The sequence below is a fragment of the Pan troglodytes genome, chromosome 3 (assembly GCF_028858775.2).
Source record: "Pan troglodytes isolate AG18354 chromosome 3, NHGRI_mPanTro3-v2.0_pri, whole genome shotgun sequence".
In the NCBI taxonomy this organism is placed as follows: domain Eukaryota; kingdom Metazoa; phylum Chordata; class Mammalia; order Primates; family Hominidae; genus Pan; species Pan troglodytes.
This window is the reverse complement of record NC_072401.2, coordinates 26,361,652-26,373,413: the sequence shown is the minus strand read 5'-3', so window position 1 is coordinate 26,373,413 and position 11,762 is coordinate 26,361,652. Positions and strand designations below refer to the sequence as shown.

Below are 11,762 nucleotides of genomic sequence, written 5' to 3'. Positions count from 1 at the left end.
GGAGAAAGAGACAGGGGTGGAGTCAGAGGCGGGGCCTCAAGGCTGGGGGCGGGGCCAGGAAAGGGGTGGGGTCACAGGCGGGGCCTCGGACCCCGCCCTCCGCCTTCCCCGGGATTCCGTGCTGTGCGGGCCGGACGCTGGCATTGGATTGAGGTTGGAGCTGTTTTGCTGCACTCGATTCCCGCGGGCCCTGTTCTGTCTACTTTCCTTCCTTCGGCCCGGTTCCTCCCTCAGCACCCTCCAGACCTCCTTTACCATCGCCTTCTTTACCAGCCGGCTTTCTCGTCCATCCCCCGTTAATTTCTTATTTAGCGACTGTCCGCCGTGCGCCAGATGCTCTCTGTCGCTCGCGCAATTAATCCTTTTATCAGTCTGCTTAGTTTACAGGAGAGGGAACCGCGGCTCCGCTGCGCGGCTTTGGACGAGTCACTCGTCCTTCTTGAGGGAGGTTTGTACGTATCAGAGACAAAGGGGCAAATCTCTGGCCCGAGAGGGCCTGCTGGGGGATTCTAAAACCGGAGCTGCGGGGCTTCTGCACCAAGACTAGCCTAGGAGGAACGTTGTTTCAGCATCCGAGCTACTCTCTTTCTCCATCCCATCCTCTCTCCCTCCATCCCATCCTCTCTCCCTGTTCCCTGTGCTGGGATGCCTTGGCCAAGGCAGAGAGCCAGCATCCGGTCCCATCCATGGGGCCACGGGGCGCTTCCGTATTGTCTGGGTGGGGGCCACCGAGAACAGATACCTCTTTCCTCTTCCTCAAGTTGCCATCCTCCGCCCTCTGCACCACACTGCCCTTACAAGTGGGCTGTGCCTGACTATGACCTGCCCAGGGATACTGGGCAGCTGAGACACAGATTCCTTGGGCCTCCATGCCTTTATAAATAGGAATCATGCCAGCAGCTGGGCCTGGGGAGCAAAGAGGATATCTGTCTTGACCCTAGCAGCATTATTTAGGCCACAACAGATCTACAAGCGTTTCAAAATAGCTTGGAGAGGACAGGTTTCCTCTTTCTTTGTAATCTTGTAGTTGCATCAAGCTACTGTCTACCTCTGTGGCTCTAGAAGCATGTAAATCAGTTATTCAATCTCTCCCCAGATTCATGGACTATCTGCCATGCCCCAAACACCAGGCAGAGTGCTAAGGGGACACAAAGATGAATAAGATGTGACCCCTGCTCTCTAGGATCCTGTCGCATAGATGAAGAGATAGAACATATCTATAAAAAATAACTAATGACCGACATTGCCTGCTGCCGACACGTGTTATGGTCCTGCGGGCTACAGAAATTCAGAGGAGGAAGACAGATGACTGCAGTGTGGCAGCTGCTCCTCGGGCACTTACAGGAGCTTGATAGGATGAGGACAGAAGACTTCATAGCACAGAGGGAACTGTGACACCAGCTTTATATCACACGATAGAAAATACCCAGGTGAGGGCTGTGGACAGTGGCTCATGCCTGTAATCCTAGCACTTTGGGAGGCTGAGGTGGGTGGATCATGAGGTCAGGAGTTCGAGACCAGACTGGCCAGCATGGTGAAACCCTGTCTCTACTAAAAACACAAAAAAATTAGCCGGGCGTGGTGGTGCACGCCTGTAGTCCCAGCTACCTGGGAGGCTGAGGCAGGAGAATAGCTGGAACCTGGGAGGCAGAGCTTGCAGTGAGCCGAGATCGCTCCACTGCACTCCAGCCTGGGTGACAGAGTGAGACTCCGTCTCAAAAGAAACAAAAAACAAAAAGAAAGAAAATACCCAGGTGTAGTGGGCATCGTCATTTTATCAGCCCTGTGGCCACTTCCCTTTTTTCTGTGAATAGTACCCCAAGTATCTTTCTGGGACCCACTCTTTTCCTACTCTTGGTCCATGAGATAAGCTAGGACTCCCCATCCTCATCCTACTTCTTCCCAGCTCTGAAAGTTAAGCATAAGGGCCTGACCAAGCTTCCTCGTCACAGGGATTGGTTGGCACCCAGGACTCAGTCTTGAGGTTAGTATTGATTAGGAATCAGTCCTGAACACCTAATGTAGTTGCATCCTCCTGGCCACATGACCCAAGCTGAGCCAACCATAGTCTATTCCAGCTACTGGAAAGTTGGATTTGAACTTGAGCGAATGAGACTCGAGCTACTGGGGGCCATCATTTAGGGACAGAAAAGGAAGTCAGTACAGCAGAAGGAGGGCTGAGAGGTGGGGAGAAATCAGATGCTAGTGTTGCATTTGTGCCAGCTGTATCTCAGAAGAGCTCTACCCCTAGACTGCTCAGTAACATGAGCAATAGAGTCCCCCTTTCTCTGAAGCCAGTTTGAGTTAGGTTCTGTCTTTTACAACAGAAGGAGTTCCAGATAAAATCTCTGAGGATGTGACTCCACTTGGAGCTGCAAGGCAAGGATTACTGAGCTGCAAGGCAAGGATTACTCTATTTTATAGATCTGGTCACTGACAGCCAGAGACCAGAACTCTCCTGAGGTCACACAGCATTGGCCGAGGTCTTAGCTCTTGTGATGTCTGATCTGAAATGCTCCTCCATGAGATCTTGCTGTCTCCATGAGCAAGCTTGGCAGGATGGCCAGCCAAGCCCTGCTCACGGGCACCTGCAAGCCAGTAAGGAGCGTTGCCAGGAGAACAGAGAGCATCGTGATGCGGTACTGGGAGTGCCTCTAAGGCAAGGACAAGTCCATTGTGGCAGATGAGCCTCTCCCTCTCCAAGGTGATGTGCCAAGTGACTCGTGGTTTCTCTTGTCTCCTTGATGCTGATCTAAAGGCGTTAGTTGACCAGCAGAAATGATTAGGCCATCTAGATCATTTGTATAGGTAATTGACATCAACACACCAGAAAACAGTTACCTATCACTTACTTGCCACTGAGTCCTGCCAAATGCAAGCTCATCTCTTTGATTCCAGTGTTTTCCCCATTTCTGAGAAAACCACACTCCTCCAGTTTTTCTTTTCCCTCTGACCTATCAATTAAATCAGCAAATACTTATTGTGTGCCTACTCCCATGCAAAACATTGTACTAGTTGATTGGGAACACAGAAGGAATCGTTCAATATTTGTGAATTCAGTAATGGTTCATTGAGCCAGGCACAACATGCCAGATGCTTTTCAGGTGCTGGTGAACACAGCAGTGAGGAAAACAGCAGAATCTATTGTCCTCATGGTGTCCACAGTCTGGTGGAGGGATAAGATGTAGTAGAGGATAGTAATTGTTTTTTGGCCACCCACTGTCCCTTGATAAAAACTGATGTCTTTTGGAGAATGACCTCTTATCTTGGCATTTTTGGATAGACTGCAATTTCAGGGGCCTTGTGTATTCCTAATCAATGCTAACATCAAGATTTGTAGAACACTTGCCCTCTATAGTCAGTATCACAGGTTTGCTCACTTTGTGCTCACCAATACCTATGGATAGGTATCCTCATGTTCAGAGGGGGAAGCTGGGGCATACTGAGAATGACTTGATCACGTGGCTGGTAAATGGCAGAGCCAGGATTCAAACCGAGCCTGGCTAGTTCCAGATACTGCTCTTAACCACCAATCTCCAATGTTTTATGATGTCAGGGAGCTTGGTTGCCTGGGTGTGGGGATGATCCAGCTGGATCATTTGGTCCAATTGTTCTTTTTCTCCCAGAAATAAGGACGATGAAGACAGTGACGCAAAGACGGACAGCATTGTTGGAGTAGCTGTCTTCCATTGCTAATGTTCTGATGTGATCATCGTATACCTCCCACTTGCCTGTAATCCTGGAGCTTCCCTGGTTGTTTCCCCTTGCAGTCTGATTATTGAGCGTTCATTATATTCTGCAGGCCACCCCATATGCTTCCAATAAAGTCCCTTTGGACTTAAGTTAGAGTCAGTTTCAGTGGCATGCCACCAGGAGTGCTAATAGATACAGAAATTAACACAATTACCTCCTACACATGGCATGGATGAAAGCACTTGGGGCTTCATCACTGTGCTAATGTTTGGGAAAGGCAAAGGAAGTTTGAGTTTGGGGGAACATATTTGTGTAAAGGGAGAGAGAGCTCCAGGGATGTAGGGAGATAGGATGCAAGTCAGATATGTCGGCAGTCCTAGGGTGCATATTTTCATCTCAATCACTGGGGGGAAGAATTGGGTTGGGCTCCTCTCTGGCACTTTCTCCCTCTTCCCTTGGATGTGAAGATTGAATGCTTGCAGGGAGCAGACTGCCAGTGGTGTATCGCACAGGGTTCAGACAGACATCAAAGTTAATCCGCTGTCTGATCTAAGCAAAATGATGATGAGGGTTTCCTGGGACAGCAGCTTTACTAATTGTGGCACTGCAGCCTAGCGAATGTATTTTTAGAATGTTGTGGATTCCCAAGAAATAATGTTACTGGCTGTAGAAAAACAGACTTGAAGCTTGGGGCTTGGAACAGAGTGGGATCTCATGCAGAACCTCTGGGCTGGTGCTGCTGAGAATAAGAGAGTAAGTGGGGAAAATGCTTCTCTGTTTTTATGGGGTTCTGTGACTTGCTGAGTCTCTGCCCATCTGTATAAGTATATATAGGTTTTTCTTCTTTGACTCTTTCCATGTAAGAGATTTCCCCAAAATGTCCATCTCAGCTAATCTCTTGCTATGCTCTGCACCCCATAATTTTAACTCATGTCTTTATGACTTCCAGACTATTTGCTCTGCTGAACTCCAGCGTCACTTGCCTGGTGGACAGCTTCAGGTTCAAGGCCCACTTGCTCCTACTCCTCCTCACTGTCGTTGACCTTGGCTTGACTTGAGTCCTCATCAGCTCTCCCTTCCTATGGCTTCCTAACTGGTCTGGTCTGTCCTCTTCCATCAGTAAACTGTCTTATTCACAGGGTGATATGGTTTGGCTGTGTCCCCACCCAAATCTCATCTTGAGTTGTAGCTCCCACAATTCCCACATGTTGTGGGAGGGACCTGGTGGGAGGTAATTGGGGACGGGTCTTTCCTGTGCTGTTCTCGTGATAGTGAGTAAATCTCACGAGATCTGATGGTTTTATAAAGGGTTGTTCCCCTGCACAAGCTCTCTTCTCTTGTCTTCTGCCATGTGAGACGTGCCCCTCACCTTCTGCCACGATTGTGAGGCCTCCCCAGCCACGTGGAACTGTAAGTTCATTAAACCTCCTTCTTTTGTAAATTGCCCAGTCTTGGGTATGTCTTTATCAGCAGTGTGAAAACAGACTAATACACAGGGTGATTTAAATTACCTTCTGAAGACATAGATCTGGTCCATCACTGCCCTGACCAGAGCCTCAAGCTATTGTCAACAGGTCATTAAAGGCACCCACTGCATCCATGCGCCTCTGCTGAGTGAAACAATGGGTCTCTGTGTCTAGGTTGCTGTGCTCTGTGCCTGTGGTCACAGCTGATGGAGCCATGTGGATGTCTGACCCAGACCAGAGTTAAAGGTCAAAACCTCTGCCTAAATGGAGAATGGGCTGACCTAATCAGATTCTCTGTTTCTGGAACTTCAACTGGAAAACCAGGGAGAATCAGGAGGTCAGCAGAAGGAACAGACGGTGGACAGATGCACAAAGAAACAAAGTAGCAGCTCGAGGGGAGCTGTGAGTAAGCCGTGGTTATGAGTCAGCAGGAGCTGTGAGAGGAAAGCTCTTAGCGAGTAGATGGGGTGGGAATTGCCTGGGAATACAGGAAGCAGAGAACACTGGAGGAGAATTAAAATGAAGATCCACAAACTCCTCCTGCTGAGAAGTAACAAGATACCTCAAGCCCTACGATTGCCTGGGATTCATTTATTCATTCACTATTTTCTACCATTTTTGTGGAGCACCCACTATATGCCAGGAACTCTTCTAAGCATTATAGAAAATCTTTGTTATCATGGAGCATGTATTGTAGTTGGAGAGGCAAATGATAATTATATATATCATTTTTCTTTTTTTCTTTTTTTGGAAACAGAGTCTCACTCTGTTGCCCAGGCTAGAGCGCAGTGGCGAGATCTTGGCTCACTGCAACCTCCGCCTCTCAGGCTCAAGCAATTCTTGTTCCTCAGCCTCCCAAGTAGCTGGGACTACAGGCATCAGCCACCACGTCCAGATAATTTTTTGTATTTTAGTAGAGACGGGATATATATATAGATAGATAGACAGAGAGAGAGAGAAAGAGACAGGATCTCACTCACTCTGTCACCCAGGCTGGAGGGCAGTGGTGTGATCATGGCTCACTGCAATCTCCAGCTCCTGGGCTCAAACCATCCTCCTACCTCAGCCTCTGAGCTGGAAGCATAGGTGCACGCTACCACACCTGGCTAATTTTTTGTATTTTTTTAGAGATGGGTTTTTGACATGTTGCCCAGGCTGGTCTTGAACTCCTGGGCTCAAGCAATCTGCCCACCTTGGCCTCCCAAAGCGCTGGGATAACAGTTGTGAGCCACCGTGCCTGGCCAGATTTTTTTAAAAGGCAATAATACCGTGCTGGGAAGAAAAATAGAGCAGGCAAGAGCACTATGGCAGGAGAAAGCAGTCACTCTTGAGGAGACCACAGAGACCTGAGTGAAGAGGAGGGAGCCATGTAAATATCTGGAAGAACAATCCTGGTGGCAAGACTTATGAGTGCAAAAGTGCTGAGCCCAGGGTGTGCTGTTCAAAGATCAGCGAGGAATCCAGTGTGGCCGGAACAGAGTGAGTGAAGGAGGCAGTGAAAGGAAATCAGATCATTGAGGTAGCCAGGGCAAGGGCACCATGCTGTGGGCCTCGCAGACCATGTGAAGGGCTTAGGATTTTGCTGTGCCTGTGATAGGAAGCCACTGGGGGATCTTGAGCAACTTCCAATTCCAGTGTCTCTCTGGGAGGTCCAGCTGCAATTTAGTTTTTATTCTATCCACAGATTCTTGTCTCCCTAACTCATAAAAATCCCATTGTTTCCCATAAAGCCCCTTTACCTGGAAGAGCAGAAATGAGTTTTCCTTCCTGGCAATGACAAGAGCCTGCCCCCAAAGCCGCCATGATTGGGAATGAGCAACCATCTCAGCTTGGCTCTAGCCCATTTCTCCCAGCCCCCTGCACAGGCAGCTCTGGTCCATTTGCCAGGTGCTGCCTGCAACCTATCTTTACCCCACTCTGGGTTCTGCTCCAACTCATTCCTCTCTTTAGAATGACCTTCTCCTGTGAGTCTCTTGTCACAGACCTTCCCTCCAAGGATATTTTCAAATCCCACTTCTTCTAGGAACCCTTCCATGATCACTTGACTTGAAAGAACTCTCCTCTCCTAAACTCCTGTTTGGTTTATCTATGGCTGCATAACTAACTATCCAAAACTTAGTGCTTAAAGATGAAAACAACAATTGTATTATCTCTTGCAGTTCTGTGAGTTGACTGGGCATTCTGCATCACAAGGTGTGGCTGGGCACTGGAACAGCTGAAGTCACCTGGGAGCTGACTGGGTTGGACTGTCCAGGATGGTTCACTCCTACGACAGTGGATGCTCAACTGGGGCTGTCAACTGGAGCCCCCATAGGTAACATCTCCCAGCATGGCAGCTCTGTTCCAAGAGGGAGTGCCGCATGAGAATCAGGAAGCAGCTGCAAGGTTTCTCATGGTTTTGCCTTACAAGACACCCAGAGTTGTTTCAGCCTCATTCTGTTTGTCAACAGGTCACAGTTTCAAGGAGGAGGGGAACTAGACTCCAGCTCTTGATGAAAGCAGTGATAAGGAATTTGCAGTTCTAGTTGATCTACTGCAGCTTTCATGGTGTTTTTTCCATATACTGATTATATAATAGTATTTGTCACCTTTTGCCAAGTGCCACGTATTACAATTAAGTGTCTCTTTATCTCACAGGCTAGATTTTCAACTTCTGGTGAGAGATTGCATTTTTTTTTGAGACAGAGTTTTGCTGTGTCACCCAGGCTACAGTGCAGCGATCTCGGCTCACTGCAACCTCTGCTCCCGGGTTCAAGCGATTCTTCTGCCTCAGCTTCCCGGGTAACTGGGATTACAGGTGCCTGCCACGCCCGGCTAATTTTCGTATTTTTAGTAGAGACAGGGTTTCACCATCTTGGCCAGGCTGGTCTCAAACTCCTGACCTCATGATCCACCCACCTTGGCCTCCCAAAGTGCTGGGATTACAGCTGTGAGCCACTGCGCCCGGCCGAGAGATTGCATTTTATTTAACCCAATTCTTTCAGTGACATAGCTATAATAACAATAAAGATGTATTAAGTTCCTCTACCATGTGTTTGATCCCATCTAATTGAACACATGATCTTATCTCATCCCTACCCTGATAGAATAGACGTCTCATTTTCCAGATTGGGAACTGAGGCACAGAAAGATTCAGCTTTGCCCAAAAACCACATAATGGACAAGTGGCAGAGCCAGGATTTGAACCACTTAAGAGCCTGTGTTTTTATTCTCTGTCTTCTAATGCCATCTCACAGTCTTGGCACCATCTTAGTAGCTTCAGGCTGCTATAAAAAGTTACCATAGGCTGGATGGCTTAAGCAACAGACATTTATTTCTCACGCTTATGGAGGCTGGGAAGTTCAGGATCCAGGTGGAGGCCGACCCCGTGCCTTTCTGGGAGGTCCAGCTGCTCCTGGACCAGATAGTGCCAACACAATACTTCTCATTGTGTTATGATTGCCTACAGCAGGTGAAGGTCTGCTTCCTGTTTTCCAGATGGCCGTCTTCTCATTGTATCTTAACATGGTGGAAGGAGAGTGAGAAAGCTCGCTTGTGTCTCTTTTTATAAGGGCACTAATCCAGACGCAGAGGGCTCACCTTTACAACAGCTAAACCTGATCACCCCCCAGAGGCCCCATCTCCAAATACCATCACATTGGGGATTGTGCTTTGACATATGAATGTGGGAGGACACGAGCATTCAGTCCATAACAGGCACCAAGGCACCAAGTCAGTCTGCACAAGTGTGTCGCTGGGCAGAAGAACAAAAGGGAAGGAAGAAGAAAGAACGCAGTACAGAAAGTGAGTGGCGGTACCACAAAGGGTCATCAGCAAGTGCTGATGGTGGCTCTGGCCAGCACATTCCAAGCATCCTTGGGTAGCCTGATAAATGGAGTGCAGAGTGTTCGGTAGCTCTGCAAGGAGTGGGAGTATTTATTGGGTCTGAGTGCTTGATGCGAAACTTTCCTCCAAAGTTCCAATTTTCTATCCGCCAAGATAAGTGATGTAGGTTTATGGTTCATGTTGTAGCACATCCACCCAGGCCAAGGACCTACAACTCTGAATTTCTGGCCTGCCTCCTTCCAGCTAGAAGTGAATCTAGATTTACATGCCATCAGGAACAAGCACCGTCTTCCTGTTCTGTGAGTTCCTAGTCGTAGTAGGTACTGCTTTCATCCTGAGAATATCAATCTACATGCACAAGGTCCCTCTCTGTGGAGGAGTAGGTACTTAAACCCAAGATAAGTGGAAACTTTATATCCAAGGAGACAGAAAATAAAATTTCAGTATGTTTTATATTAAACAACTTATTATACTTCTATCCTTTTATGAACATAAGGTCATCAGTAGGCCAAAAGTCTGAAAACAGTCTCAGTTCCTCAATGTGAATGCAAACCATTAGTGCAAAAAAAAAAAAAGAAATAAATAAAATTAAAAAATGAAAGCACAGATACTTTCTAGCCTTGCTGTCTTACAGCCCCATATTCATAGGACTGACCATTCCCCATCTATACCCACACCTTTCCCAAAGGACACTATCTGTGAATGGTGGCCACGCGTTTGGATGTTACAGAGCAAGCACGTTCTTCAGTACTTCACAGACACAATTATGCAGCCCACGTGCATAGTGGAAGTCAGGAAAGCGTCTCCTGGTTGCCTGGTCAGCTGACATTCTCGATTCTTTATAGTCAATTGAGCCAGTCCTTAGCTCCTAGAAGGGTAAAACGATACATCCATTTATTAAAAGTACTACTTTAAGACACTAGAAAGTCTGAAATGTTGGAACTCTGCCAAGCAATAGAGAAATCCTGTGATGGTTAATTTTAGGTGTCAACTTGACTGGATCAGGGGATACACAGATAGCTGGTAAAGCATTATTTCTGGGTGTGTCTGTGAGCGTGTTTCTGGAGGAGATTGGCATTTGAAGCAGTGGACTGAGTGAGGAAGATCTGCCCTCACACAGTGTAGGTGGCACCATCTAATTGGCTGATGGCCCAGATAGAACAAAAAGGCAGAGGAGAGACTATTTTTTTCTCTCTCTTCTGGAGCTGGGGCACCCTTCTTCTCCTGTTTTTGGAAGCAGAATTCCCAAGTTCTTCAGCTTTTGGACTCCAGGATCCGAACCGTTGCTTCCCTGGGTTCTCAGACCTGCTGTCTTGGACTGAGAGTAACACCATCGGCTTCCCTAATTCTGAGGCCTTCAGCTAGGACTGAGCCACACTACCAGCTGCCCTGGGTCTCCAGCTTGCAAATGCCTGGCATGGGACTTCTCAGTTTCCAAATTGTGTGAGCTGATTCCCCTAATCAATCCCCTCTCATCTCTGTCTATCCATCCATCCATCTATGTTTTGTCTCTCTGGAAAACCCTGTCTAATATAAATCCATTCTGAAAATACCAGGTACAGTCATGTACTACGTAATAATGTTTCGGTCAACAACGAACCACATATATGATGATGGTCCCGTAAGATTACCCTATTTTTACTATACCTTTTAATTTAATATTTAGATATGTTTAGGTACAAAAATACTTCCCATTGTGTTATGATTGCCTAAAGTTTTCAGTTCAATCACGTGCTATACAGGTTTGGAGCCTAGGAGCAATAGGCCACACCATATAGCATAGGTGTGTAGTAGGCTATACCATGTAGGTTGGGTAAGTACACTTTGGTGCTCAGAAAACGGTGAAATCACCTAAGGATGCATTTCTCAGAATGTATCCTTGTTAAGTGACACATGAGTGTGCTTATGTGTGTAAGGTCAATAAAAAATGTCACAGGGGCTTTATCAAAGGCAGCATTATTTTATATGGACTATGGGTCCTATTGAATATTTTTGTCCTCTTCCTTGCCCACCACCCACCCCCATAAACATTACCCACATTGCAGCCAGGGCAAACATTTAGAAATTGAAATCTGATTTATGATCCCTTGTTAAGACATCCCAATAAAAGGCTTTTCAGGCTGGGATTGGTGGCTCATGCCTGTAATCCCAGCACTTTGGGAGAATGAAGCAGGTGACTTGCTTGAGCCCAGAAGTTTGAGACCAGCCTGAGCAACAAATTGAGACCCCCATCGCTACCAAAAAAAAAAAAAAAGAGGAAGAAAAAAAAATTAGCCAAGCATGGCGGCGCATGCCTGTGCCACCACAACTACTCTGGAAGCTGAGGTGGGAGGGTGGGAGGATCGCTTGAACTTGGGAGATCAAGGTTGCTGTGTGAGCTATGATTCCTCTACTGCACGCCAGCCTGGGTGACAGAACAAGACCTTGTCACACACACACACACACACACACACACACATGAAAAAAATAGTAATAAAGCCTTTTCGATCGCTTAGAATAACATCCAGACATTTTACTATGTCCTAGAAGGTTCTAGGGGATTTGTCCCTGCCGACCTCTTCTACCTCACACAAGTATTCTGCTTGTTCTTGAGCACATCGGGTCTGATCTAGCCTATGGGACTTTGTACTTACAGTTTCCTCTGCCTGAAATGCTCTGTGCTCTTGGCCTGGCTTTACTTGTTGCTATGGCTTGAATATTTGTCCTCTCCAAAACTCATGTTGAAACCTAATCCCCAATGTTGCAGTATTGAGAGGTGGGGCTTTTCAGAGGTGATTG

The 11,762-nt window shown here is 47.2% G+C and overlaps 1 long non-coding RNA gene across 1 annotated transcript in view; it reads left to right on the top strand.

The window, feature by feature from the left end:
- The first annotated feature begins 53 nt into the window (after positions 1 to 53).
- Positions 54 to 11,762, top strand: part of LOC107974217 (uncharacterized) — a 49,279-nt gene continuing 37,570 nt past the window's right edge. Inside the window, exons 1-2 of the long non-coding RNA XR_010156500.1 lie at positions 54 to 153; positions 7,319 to 7,473. This is a non-coding gene — a long non-coding RNA (uncharacterized LOC107974217). The remainder of the gene's footprint in view (positions 154 to 7,318; positions 7,474 to 11,762) is intronic.